The following is a 12332-nucleotide window of genomic DNA, read 5'->3' on the forward strand; positions in this document are numbered from 1 at the left end:
TACACACACTTTCATCTTCTTTGACAACCCTATTTATAAAATTCTAAAATCTTCACTGCCTATTAGGCGCGACCACTTCCACAGAAAAGTATTTTAAACAGCATATCCAGTTTAGCCCTTCCCGTCTCCCTCGCCCTGGGTGAAGTAGCCTTCTCCTGCCTGAGCGGGGCGTGTCTCTGTGGGCGGCCTCCTCAGTGCGGTGCCGCTGCCACTGCTGCTGATGCCGCTAGCTGTCTCCTATTCCAGTGGATGCAGGTGGATATGCGTCAAAGCGCACAGAAACACCCAGAAGCCTCCACGAGGAACAGAGCGACGGAACCTCCACAATAAAAGCCCCTTTGAGACATATAAATGAAGGAGTTTTAATTTGAAAAGAAGAATCCGAAGTTGCATTTTCCGCCTTCTGGCTGGCTTGACGGCAGGGATGCAGGTGGAGCGACTCGGCCAGGACCGTTCACATCTGTCTTGAAGGAGAGAGGGGGGAAAGAAAACCTGCGTTCTGATCTGCTCAACGCTCTGGATAAAAAAAAAAAGAAACACAGAAACGTAACCTGTATCCAGGCTATATCCAGGGATATTTACAAACCTCCCCAAGTCTGGAGAATAAAATCGGAGGGATTGCCGCAAAACACAAGTAAGGACTTTTCTCTTCTTTGCTGTGATGACTATATGCTTTTGTGGGGGTTTTTTTCTGGCTGTGAGGATTTGTCGCTGTCTACACATGCTTTCCAAATGATAACAGGTGATGTCGGGGAAAAAAAATACACTCACATGGTCCATTAATGAGCAATTGTTGGCTTTGCTCTGTTGAGAGGGAGCCAGCAGCAAACGATGCGTAATGGGTCAATATTTGGAGGAGATTGGGAGGCGAGTGGATTTGAGGTCCGCTGTTTGTTTTCTGCGGCTCTGGGAGTAGACACGTTGAATCCGGTGTGGGGGGGAATGATGGACATATATGTTTTGGAGCCACGCGTGACAGCAGTGGTGGAGTGTGGGAATCCAGCAAAAAATATCTCACTGTGCTCGGCGAAAGAGAAAGTCAGTTTGTGTGCTTCTTTAAGCTGTGGATGTGTTTACGCAATGTCCAGACGACTTGCGAGGGGGGCTATTCTTACAGGTTCCGACACTCATTAAACCCGAGCTATCGTTTTCATTTTTACTGCTCCAGTTTGTACTAAAACATTAACCTAAATTGTAGCGATTTGTACTCTCTGTGGAATCTATTGATAGTATATGCAGCCTAATTTTCACACACACCGCGTGCTTACTTGTGCACTTCTTCTCTCCAAATCCGTGAAATTAAAATTAGCTGGAATTTCACCTACTAGAGTTGATTCATGTTTTTGGTCCCATCCTCTGGGTGTATTATTCAAGTCATCTTTATAATGATAGAATAAAATCTTTATGACACTGAAAAACAGGCCGCCGGAGGGTACGCTTTCTTTACTGAACAGCTGCATTAAAACTGGATGCTGAAGGGCAGTATTGCCGTGATCTGACCATCTCAGAAATGTTATCTCCAAGTAAATGTGATAAGCATGATGTGTTAGGAATGCACGCGCGTACAGTACGTGGATATCTGGAGCTCTGTAATGCGCCGACCATAATGCGACTGTGTGCGACTCCTGCGCCAACGTGTCGCCAAACGCCCACTGGGGTGCGTAACGGTGTCTCTACCCAAAATCCCCAAACCAGAAGATAAATACCAAGTCCAACAAATCGGTATATCTCTAATTATGGGATACAAGTCGGGTTGTGGGGTCAGTTGTGCTTACAATAATTAAACCGAGCCCAAGCTTGAGTTCGCAACGGCGCAGGGACAGAAACGGACGGGAAGCACGCGACCAGAAAGACGATGAAAGCAGACATCACATGAGGAGAGTCCCACACGCCACTGACAAAGCTGACCCACTGTGTCTCTTACTACTTAAGCTGTGTGATAAATATGACACCAGACTTGTCCTTTTTCACGATATTTGCATGGTGATCACTTGTCTGAAGCAACTTCCCCCTCTTTCTTGTTGGACAGAGGACTGTGTGGCATGGTGGGAATAGCTTTACTAAAGAAAACATATCTTAATACAATTTGCTTTAAATTGTATGACTTTGCTGAATAACACGCATAGTGCTGACTTTAATGAAGTTTGATGAATACAGAGAAGTGTCCCGGTTCTTATTGACTGACCCGAATTCATTGCTTAAAGGCCTATGCAAAGAAAATACAATACTGTGAGGATGATTGGCTGAGACACGCACAGGAAGTGGATGTGCTTATTGAGCCAGCTGTCTTCTTAATGCAAATGAAGCCCTGTGCCAGAAATCAAGCAAGGTGATGAGATTCATTTCCTGGTTACTTGTTTCTGAGGCCAGGAATATTTTGACTCATGCTGTCAGGGCTAAAGGCCATGTTGAAGGACTTGACCACTGGTTAAAAAATCTATTTTTCAGTCATTCAATCAAATAATTACAGCACAAATATTGCTTTTCCTAAGCATAATTTTGTATTCAGCTGTTCCCAGTGGAAAAAACCCTCACAAAAATGACTCCACAATCAGCTCAGTCTAACTACTCTAGTTTTTACAATGGCTTTGAAAATACCTGAATAGCTTCTCCCCTTTATAATAATACACACTGAGCAGACTGCCGGCAGAAAATGGGCCCATACATGATTCCACTTTTGTTCTCAGAGCTTTCAGTGCACTTCATGAAGGGTGCTTAACATTGCCTTTGTGGGTTGAGATGACTTATAATAATTGCAAATTCCCCTACAATTTGAATAATTTTTCCAGACCTTTTCACTGTTTGTTATTCGGTGAGTGCAAAAAGTGGATTTGAGGTCCTGCGCTTCTCTTTGTTTTCGCTCATCCCTCTGACATGAGGCTTCCAACAACTTTCCTGAATACAAATCTCCAGCTTTTCAACTCAAATGCCATCATTCTGGGTCAACACACAATCAGCATGCCATTTGAACACCCCAGAAAAACAACACCTTTTCAAATGCATAATGTGACTTATTGTAAAGTGTCCACTATGTGTGCTTCTGTGGGTGGCATCTGTAGCCCCAGTTTGTTAGAGTTTATCTCAGAGAACAAACTTCAGGAAGGAGCTGGATCTCATGTGACTAATAAGATATTCAGTCTCATGCTGGGTATATTTAGGCCAAGTGCAGCGCTCAAAGCAGCTGTCAGATTGGAGGCATCAGTCAGAAACTCTATTCCTTCGCAGGTCAGTGTTTTGAGCAGCTGTCATTGTCTCTTGACAGAGAGCCGAGGCACTGTCTTCTATCTCACCTCTATCAAAACATGTGCACTCACACCCTCCCCACCCCCCTGCCCGCCCCACCGCGCCCATCCAGTTTACCACCACAGAGACAGAGAGAACGAAAATGGAAGAGAAGAGAATCAGAATGGGTAATCTTCCTGTAATCCCTCGCACGGCAGCAAAGAGAGCAATCTGCCTCATTAACTCACTCTTCTGCCGCTCACCGCCTGGCCCTCATCCATCTTCCTGTTCATCCGTCCACCATCCGCCTGCGGAGTGGGAGAGAAGAGAGGTTAAAGGAGCTTAGGGGAACTATAAAGAAGGCAGACACTTTCACTTGCATAAAAAGGGGAGGAAATGCGATATGAAAATGAAAGACTCCCTCCTCCTACTCCTCACGCCCTCCATTTTAGCTGTGGGGGCCATGATGAGGGAAGACGTGCCCGGCCTGCACTTTCTCCCGCCTTTCTATCGCTTTTCTCCTTCGATTAAGCAGTCAGAGTAGAGGGGGAAGGGCTTATGATGGAGAGATGGAGTGAAGGACCTCTCATTGTCTCTGAGTGATTGCATGGTTGGATTCGTGAGAGAAAGAGAAGGGGCGATAGACAGAGAAACAGGAGGAAAGAGAGAATACAGTATGGCCTATTGATCAGATCAAGTTACACCCTTCCCTCCTGTGTGGCCATGGCAATAGGATATCCATGTCTAGGTTGGGACTAATATTAGTCAGTCTGGAGGGACATTTATTATGTAAGTTAGTACATCGCTTGTCGTGCTGTCGGCTGCAGAGGAAAAGGCACAAAATTGTCTTGTGATTGCACCAGTTGAGTTCAAAGCGCTGCACAGCTTTTAACAACTTCCCTTTGGTCTTTCTAATTGAGAAAGAGTTGAGAGACTTGGTTGTTGAAAATCCTGGATCGGTGCAACATACTCTACTGTATTCCACAAAGATTGGGTCATGAATTCATTCAGCACAGCTCACAAGTACATCTGAATCTTGGATGAGAGTTTTTTTTCTTCTCTCAAATAGTTGAAAGTAGTGTAATCCCAGCCCCCTTTTTTCATATCTGAGTAACCCCCAAAAAGCAGGCACTGCCAATGAATTAATGAAGATGTTCTTTGTAGCCTCCAGTGAGAAGCTGATTTGAAATATTTGCATTACCATATTGCTCGCCTTTTAAGAGGCTCAAGTGAGATCCTTGGCACTACAGTCAAGCTTAAATTTCTTAGAGCAAGAACAGGGGGGTATCAATAATGGAGAAATAAAATGGACATTTCAAGCTACTTTGTCATGTCTGCACCTCATCTCCTTTTGGCTTCTCCTCAAATATTATCCACCTCAGGTGTAACCCAACCTAGACCTGAGAGAACTCTTTGCCTGAGAGTTTTTCAGGACCAGCGTCTGTTTCAGGTGTGAGACTTATCTCTTTAGCACCCGCCACTGAGCCATTTAACCTAAATTACTCCAGCGCAAAGGCAGCTGCTGTTTCTCAGGTTTAAAAATATCACCCCAGAACCCCTTCCTCCCCATTTAGAAGGGCACATACCAGACAAAACAAGCTGATGTAACCTCACAGTTGATGCTGATGTATCATGTTCACCTACAACCTAAAGACAGTCCTTCATCTCAGAGTCGGTAGTAAACACTGGTGTTTTTTACACTGCAGAGCTTTTAAATCAAATTGTTCTGAGCCTCATTTTGCTTTGCATTATCATACATAAACCCCAAGATTGTTTCCATCTTTGTATGAACTGTATCCATCCATTCAAGACTATGCTAACATGTGGTTAGCTCTGAATGTATCCTATTTCAAAGTGGAGCAGGTTGCATAACAGGGATATGGGACACAAAAAACCCCACATCAGAGTTTTATGCTCATAATTGAAGAGTGGGTGTTAGTAACTAATCCTTATGCTGTGGGATATCACTCATCCACACAATTTCTAGTTTTGCATAATCATGCAATTTGTTTGCATAACACTTGCATAGCTAACTACTGTACACAATAGCATGCTTCTAAAGACAAGTGCTGGACATTACCATCAGTCAGTTACTCGCTTTTAGGAAGGAGCCTTATGCAATTAAATGAAAGTTAATCTATGATAAGACTTTTTTTTCTCCTGTTTAATTCATCTATCCTATGGTCAACAAAGCATATTATGAGAATTTTTTCCCATTTGAACAATATACAGCAATTTTTAAGGATGCAGGGAATGCAGACGGTCCAAAGAAAGTTCAGAGTCATCACTCTGAATATAAATATGCTCCTCACAATAGTTTGTATATGAGTCATACATTAGCTGTAGCTTTCACTGAGGACATAAAGCCAGACAAGCTTCCTCACTTTTAATAAATATTGTAGTGTCTCTCTTTTTGTTTTTTCCGTCGAGCTCCTTTTTGCAAGTCCTTAGCTGACTCTCAGCGGTGCACCTTGAAAAACTGTAGGTACTGTTCTCATTCAAGTACCCTTAAGAGAATTGTTGTACTCCACCACAGTTTATGCTTCTCACAGAAATCCATAAGGCTTTTGTCCATCATTCATATATCATGGATGAATATATTTTCAGAGCACCACCCCAGCAGCCAAATCAATACGAGATGTCCAAACTTGTGCTATACATGCTAAAAACTTAGACGGTAGCTCTATTCTGAAATGTAACTATTTCCAATACCAGAATGCAGCTGTTCCTTACACTCTTTTCACTGGCTGAAATTAGGTCTGGATTGTCCCCACCTGTGAGAAGAATAGAGTGAGCGACAGGGGGCACTCGGGGGCTGATGGGGGTCATGATATTGAGATACAGTCTACTGCTGCGACCAAGGCCACACTCAGCTCCAGCACAACAGTACTTTCCCCGCCAGGCGATGGAGAGGGATGGCTATTCTGCAAGCCACAATGGCCACTTCACTGCAGAGAGGGAAAGGTTTTTGCAGGGCACAATGGGTCCTTTTAGAGAGGTGGTGGTGCTGCTGCCTGGGCCTGCAATGGGTTTGTGTAGCCAGCGTACCTTCGTCAGGCTTCTCTTGTCTCCAATACGATGGCGCTCTGTTTGCAGACAGCCTCAGGGCAGAGTGTGGGAATAGCCGCCATTTATCCCATAGAACTCTCACGTCGAGCGCTCTCAACAGCCAAGGACGTAGGTTGAGAAGGCAGGGTCAAACAATTACCCAGCACTATTCTCTCCGTTGTAATGAGCCAGGAATAGAGAAGCACAATTGAGTGATGACTGCTGACACCATTTTGTGATTCAAAGGAGAAACAGAAATGAAATGGGCACTCAGATTCAATCACATTTAGCTTTATTGTGTTTTTATAGTTGTTATGTATTTTGCTTTCATGCAGTAACTGTATTTCCTTTTTTTCACATTTTCTCTGTTTTTTTTTTTTTTTTGTGGTGAAAATTGTTGAAGCTAAGATGTTAGTTCTATTTGCATCATGTGCCCTGCTCCAAACTTGAGTTTTAACAGCTTCGCTATTGATGACCCTTTCCTGTTTGTCGGGGGAAATGAGTCCTGTGTCACATTTGTGCCAATCTGCCACTTTGGCTGCCGCTTTTCCACTTTGAAGAGGAAAAGTGGAGACATGAAGGCTGAATGTGTCAGAATGATGGTGAGAGGAAAGAGGGGGAGGAGTGAGTGGAGGGAGGGAGAGCAGAGTCACAGACCATCCGTCCCTCCCTCCATCTCAGTCCAGCCGTTTCAATCCAACCATCCATCCAGATAGCTTTAGTGAGACTTGCTGACTAACTGCTCTGATGCAGTGCAGGCTTTTCTTTAGTCCTTTGGACCGCATCCCTCTCCATACTTGGACATTTTTAGCAGTTCAGTACACTGCTGTTGAATAAGTCTTTTTCCTACGCTCCTTTTCAATTATAATTCAAGGAATGATTCAAAGTGTATACTACTTATTCACAACCAAATGCAAAGCGTCTATTCCCTACTAGTTAGATTTTAGACATTATAATTAATTGTTATATTTTAAAGTTATAAGCCTATTTTTTATATCACATTTCCCAGTTTGATCAACTTTATAAGAGATATGATGCAATATGCAGTACATATGATTTTAATGTTCTAGCTGTTTCCTTTGCCACACAAAAAATGATTACTATACGTTTACAGCTCCAACAGTAGTGATTTGTTTAACTAGAGGAACTGCTGAGTTAGGATGAGCAGTAATAGCTATTGTGGCTCACATACCAATTTTTGTATGCTCACACCACATACAAAAATTGAAAAGCAGCACCACATGTGTATGATGTCACATTATTGGACAGATTGTGTGACTGACAGTGAATCATTGTCAAGTGCAGTGTAAAAACACCACAGCATGAGCATCAGAACTGCTAAGCTGCATAAAATCATGTTATTATACAACGTAAAATATTATTAGAGCCAATACTTTTTCAACTAATCAGTTTTTTAGTACACTACTGGTTTAGTTTCAACTGTGTGAAGATGCCCAAAGCTGCAACTTCTCAAATCATGGCCCAGAAATTAAATAAACCCAGATCTGATTGTTTGGGATCAGAGCCACTCTTCCTATCAATGGTGCTAATTGTGGGGGTTTAGCACTTACCAGGTTTCCAAGTCTCTCTCTCTCTCTCTTTCTCTGTCTCTCTCCCATTTCCAAATGGAGCAGTCCAGGATTCATCAGTGTTTTCCCTCACTTCCAAGCCAGTGTGACACACCATTTGGCCTGGGTGTTTTGGGACTGGCATGTATGGTGACTTGCGCCTCCCACTCCCCAGCGAGTCCCTGGAATAACTCTGTGATTTGACATGGCCCCCGGTGTACAGCAAGCTGTGGAGTGTGGGAGACAGGAAGTGTGTGTGTGTCACAGATGGTATTAACAGCAGAGATGCTTGTGCCTGTTTTGACAAAGCAGATCCCCAGGAATCTATCAGGGATTTCCACCACTGCTGTGGCCTGTTGGTCAGTCACCATTTTTTGGTTTTCTGAAATGGAGGTTACATTACAAGATTGATATGACACTTGATAAACAGCTTGAGCTAAGTTAGAATAATGTTGCAGACACCACAACCAAATAATTCAAAATTGGGTACAATAAGTAATTTTTACCCCAGATATTTGAATTTTGAGCAAGTTGCTTCCATGTAGTATGAACTTGTCTTCACTCAAGCACCAGTTTCTCACAGTAGAACTGAAACTATATTCAGTTAGATCAGAAATGTCTTTAATATTAATTTAATTATTCAACATTAATAAAACACAACAAATATTACTTTAGAAAGAGTTAGGCAAAATGTTCTCCACATAGTAAGAGGAAAGATCAATATTATCACAATGAACAGCTTCCAGGCAGACAGAGAATCTGAGAAGGGTTATAAGAGAAAAAATGAGAAAAAAAACCAAAACATAGACAAACACAGGCAGATCATAGGAACCCAGCAGACCTTTTAGGTCTTCCAGAACACAGATGCTGTGTTGAAAAGTCAGCCCTACCAAAGCCCTATCAAACTTCTTCAGAGCACTATCGATCGAAAGCTCTCTCTCTTGCCAAGCCATTTTCTCCAAGGATGCCGCTATTTGCAAGGCGGGCACTTTGCTCCAGTTACCCACTATTCACTCGCTAACCCTGTTCCGCCATCAGCCATGAATCTATAAGGCTTAGTCACACCTGTGTGGCCTGGAGCAAGTCAATGAGGAGAGAGGGTGAGTGTGTTGCTCTCTCCTCTAACATTAACATCTCCATCTTCTTCCTAGTTTATCCTTTTTGTATTCTCAGGGAGGGAAGAAACAGGAGTGAAGTCCCTGCATTCTTAAAGTGGGCTCTTTTCACAGTTTCCAAGGGTTTTCATAGATGTGCAAAATGATCACATCAGCACTTTGAAAATCATCCATTATTAATGTCAGAAGACATCATTGTTCTCTTGTTGATGATGTCTGAATACATTAAACAGGAATGTGAGATCGGATATTCCTGTTGGGATATATCAGATTCTCAGTATTTTGCTATATTAATATTAACTAACATAACCTTTAATTACCACAGAGAGGGGATTTTCAAAACATTCCCTCAAATTCATACTGCACTTGTATGTAAATGCATTTCTCAACCTTAGTGTGTGTTAAGATATTTAACTTGCTGATTGCAAAATATGGGGAGTATGAGCCCCTATTTAAACTAGACATTATGAAAAGACATTATGAAATATAACATCAATCTGAAACAACATGCCATTTTAGCTAATATATATATAAAAAAAAATTGAACCTTTGTGGATTTAGGAAAATAAGGAAAACATTTCATAACAGCTGCCATAGTTTTCACAGTTTGAAATTTGGAAAGAAAGACCAATGGGAGCCCAGTGAGTGGTGTGTTCATCGAGTCAGTTGTAGGAAGCATATGTAATATTTGAGTGTGAGAGAGAACTGTAAAACATATATTGAATAGCCTACTTAAAAAGAAAATACATAGCTCAAGGCTCAAGCTTTACTAAGCCACAATGGGTAAAGTGTAAAGAAAAGAAATATTTTCAACAAAGTCTCATTTGTCTATTGGGTATTGGGTAAAGACATCCGTAACCCTCAACCAAACAGTGACTATCTTTGCAATACTTTCCACACTTTTCTTACTATCATTTGTGTATTTATTTTTGTTCAGATCTCCTCTATCCACTACAATTAAATACTGAGTGGCGGCTCTGAGAATTTCTCTGACCGTCCTTGATATCATTTAGTGCTTGTGGCACATTCCACAGTGCATTGCCACTCCTAGCCTCTCTGGTTCAGAGCAGTGCAGCTGAACCAGAAACAATGAGTGCAAGATGCACTGTGGGATAGGCCATGAGGAGTCCATAACCAACAAGGAAGGACATGCTTTGTGCACACGGTCCATTGGCAGCACTGCCACTGAATTGTGAGCGGTTGTCAATTCAGCACCATGGACAGTTCTCTACCAACACACATTTTGTCTCTCCTACACAGGTCTGCCTGACTCACAAAGCCAGACTACTGTTAGTGAGCTAACCTTCCTATTGCACAAAGGTGTCTTAGTTTTAACTGCAGATCATCACCCTGGTAACCTATGCTGCATAACATAGCTAATATGCTCCATATTCAGGATTAAAACACCATTTCTGTAGAAAAACTGAGTCAGTACATTTAACATTTTTAGATCATTTGCCCACTCTGGTGATAAAACATTGTGTCTAACAAATAGCTGGTAGATGTTAGCTAAGCATAGATATCAATAATGAATTAAATTTAGACTATTAATTGTGCTACAAAACTCCCAACATCGATTGGTTCAGTGTAAACTGTTGCACTCATATTTCATCATTGCAGCTCTGGAGAACATGAAACCAACTTTTTAAATAGAAATCAGAGAGAGTCAATACACAGTACTGTGTTAATGGAAAGTAAAGTATGTCCACAGTGCTCTAATAATGCTGCACTGCTAAGCCTTTTTATTTATGCATTTATTGATTTTATACATTCATTTATGCATAGTGCACCTCTCTTCCAATAGCACTTTTTAACCTTTTTTGGCAATAGAAATAGTGTTTTCTTTTCACTGTTATAATGTTGTGTATTGCTCATGCTGAATCTTTATAAGATATTTTATTTGTGAAATATAAAAGCACGATGTAATTTATCCTTTTTTCTATAGATACCTTTATATCCCATGTTATTTTATATCTTGAAAAATGTATAAATCTAGGCCAGCAAAAGTGTTTACAGTCTGTTACTTTTATTGTTTTCCAGTGGTTTTATATTCTAGTCTAGTCGTCTACTTTATTTTTCTTTGATAATGTTAAAAATAAAAATTTCATATGGATCAAATCTGTTTTTGCTGTCCATGGAAAGGAATATTCAATCAGTGGTCTCATTCACAGTAACAGACAGTGACTTACTCTGTGCAAGCAAACATAGCCAGTGCTGAAAGGAGACCCATGCTGTTGATTCACTACCTTGGACAGCCACTCTACGCAGCCCACTCTGCCTCTGCTCTTCCATCTCTCCAAACCAGCCAGCTTTCTATGAGGGAGTAAGAGGGTTTCAGCACCTTGGATAGCTCCAGATCCTGGACTGCTACTCACTCTTTCCTGTTCCACACAGAGGAGCTGTTCTTTCAGCACCTAGTTCCACACACTATCACAGTTCTCACTTTCTGTGTGTGTTTGAAAGTGTATCTACCATAGACATAGTGTGTATTCTGGGCTTGTTGTTGGTGGAGCTCCCTGGACAGCTGCCTGCAGAAGGACTGCTGCTCTGGCTTTTGTATGATGGATTAGAGGTGTGTGTCTGTATATGTAGGTTGAGGGAGACTTGAACTGCATACACTATGTTCCAATTTTTTCCTCCCTCTCTGCCTCCACCTTTCTGTCTCTTTCTCCCTCTAATTATGACTCTGGGTTGGCCCTGTTGTTGTTTACCTTCCTGACACTGCTTATATTTTTACTCACTGTTGTTGCAGAAATTAATGGCAGGTCTCAGGAAGTAAACAGCCATGAAACGACCCAGTCAGGCCCATTTCTAAATACAATACAAAAGTTGTGTGTGTGTATCTTGGCCTGGTGGTGGCTTAAGCTGTTGTTTTTATTAATTATTGACTTGTGTGAAGCTAGTGGGAAGGGCTTGCGGCACTTGTGGGAAAAGACTATTATGATTATGTCTGATTTACAGCCCTTAGCTCTCCTCGTGATGACAGTACAGCAATTTCTCCTCTCCCACCACATCGTCCCACTACCTCTGTCTTTTCTCCTTTACCCCACTTTTGCTTTGCATCTAGCATTGCTTTTTTTCTTTTTAAGAAAATCAAGCTAGACTTGAGACTGGAATAATCGAGGCTTAGGGGGAGAACTGCTGACTGGAGCCCTTTGATGTTTTGGACTGCTGGTTTTGCGTCAGGTCATGGTGTAAATGTAGTGATGAGGTCATGGAGTGTTAAGCCCAAGCCTCTTAACGCACTTAAGGTAGCTGCGGAATATCTACGTAAGCTCTTTGAAGTGCATAAATTTTGTCTCATGGCATGTGCAGTGTCAGAAGCTTTTCCGTGAAGGAAATACTGTAGTGATTTATGGACTATTACAAGATAGCAATT

General features: G+C 41.8%; 1 protein-coding gene across 1 annotated transcript in view; it reads left to right on the forward strand.

Annotated features, from left to right (window-relative positions):
- The first annotated feature begins 450 nt into the window (after window positions 1-450).
- nrxn2b (neurexin 2b) overlaps window positions 451-12332 on the forward strand; it is a 714140-nt gene continuing 702258 nt past the window's right edge. Inside the window, exon 1 of the mRNA XM_044341047.1 lies at window positions 451-634. The gene's annotated coding sequence lies outside the window, so the exon portion shown is untranslated. The remainder of the gene's footprint in view (window positions 635-12332) is intronic.

The sequence above is a fragment of the Thunnus albacares genome, chromosome 22 (genome assembly GCF_914725855.1).
Source record: "Thunnus albacares chromosome 22, fThuAlb1.1, whole genome shotgun sequence".
In the NCBI taxonomy this organism is placed as follows: Eukaryota; Metazoa; Chordata; class Actinopteri; order Scombriformes; family Scombridae; genus Thunnus; species Thunnus albacares.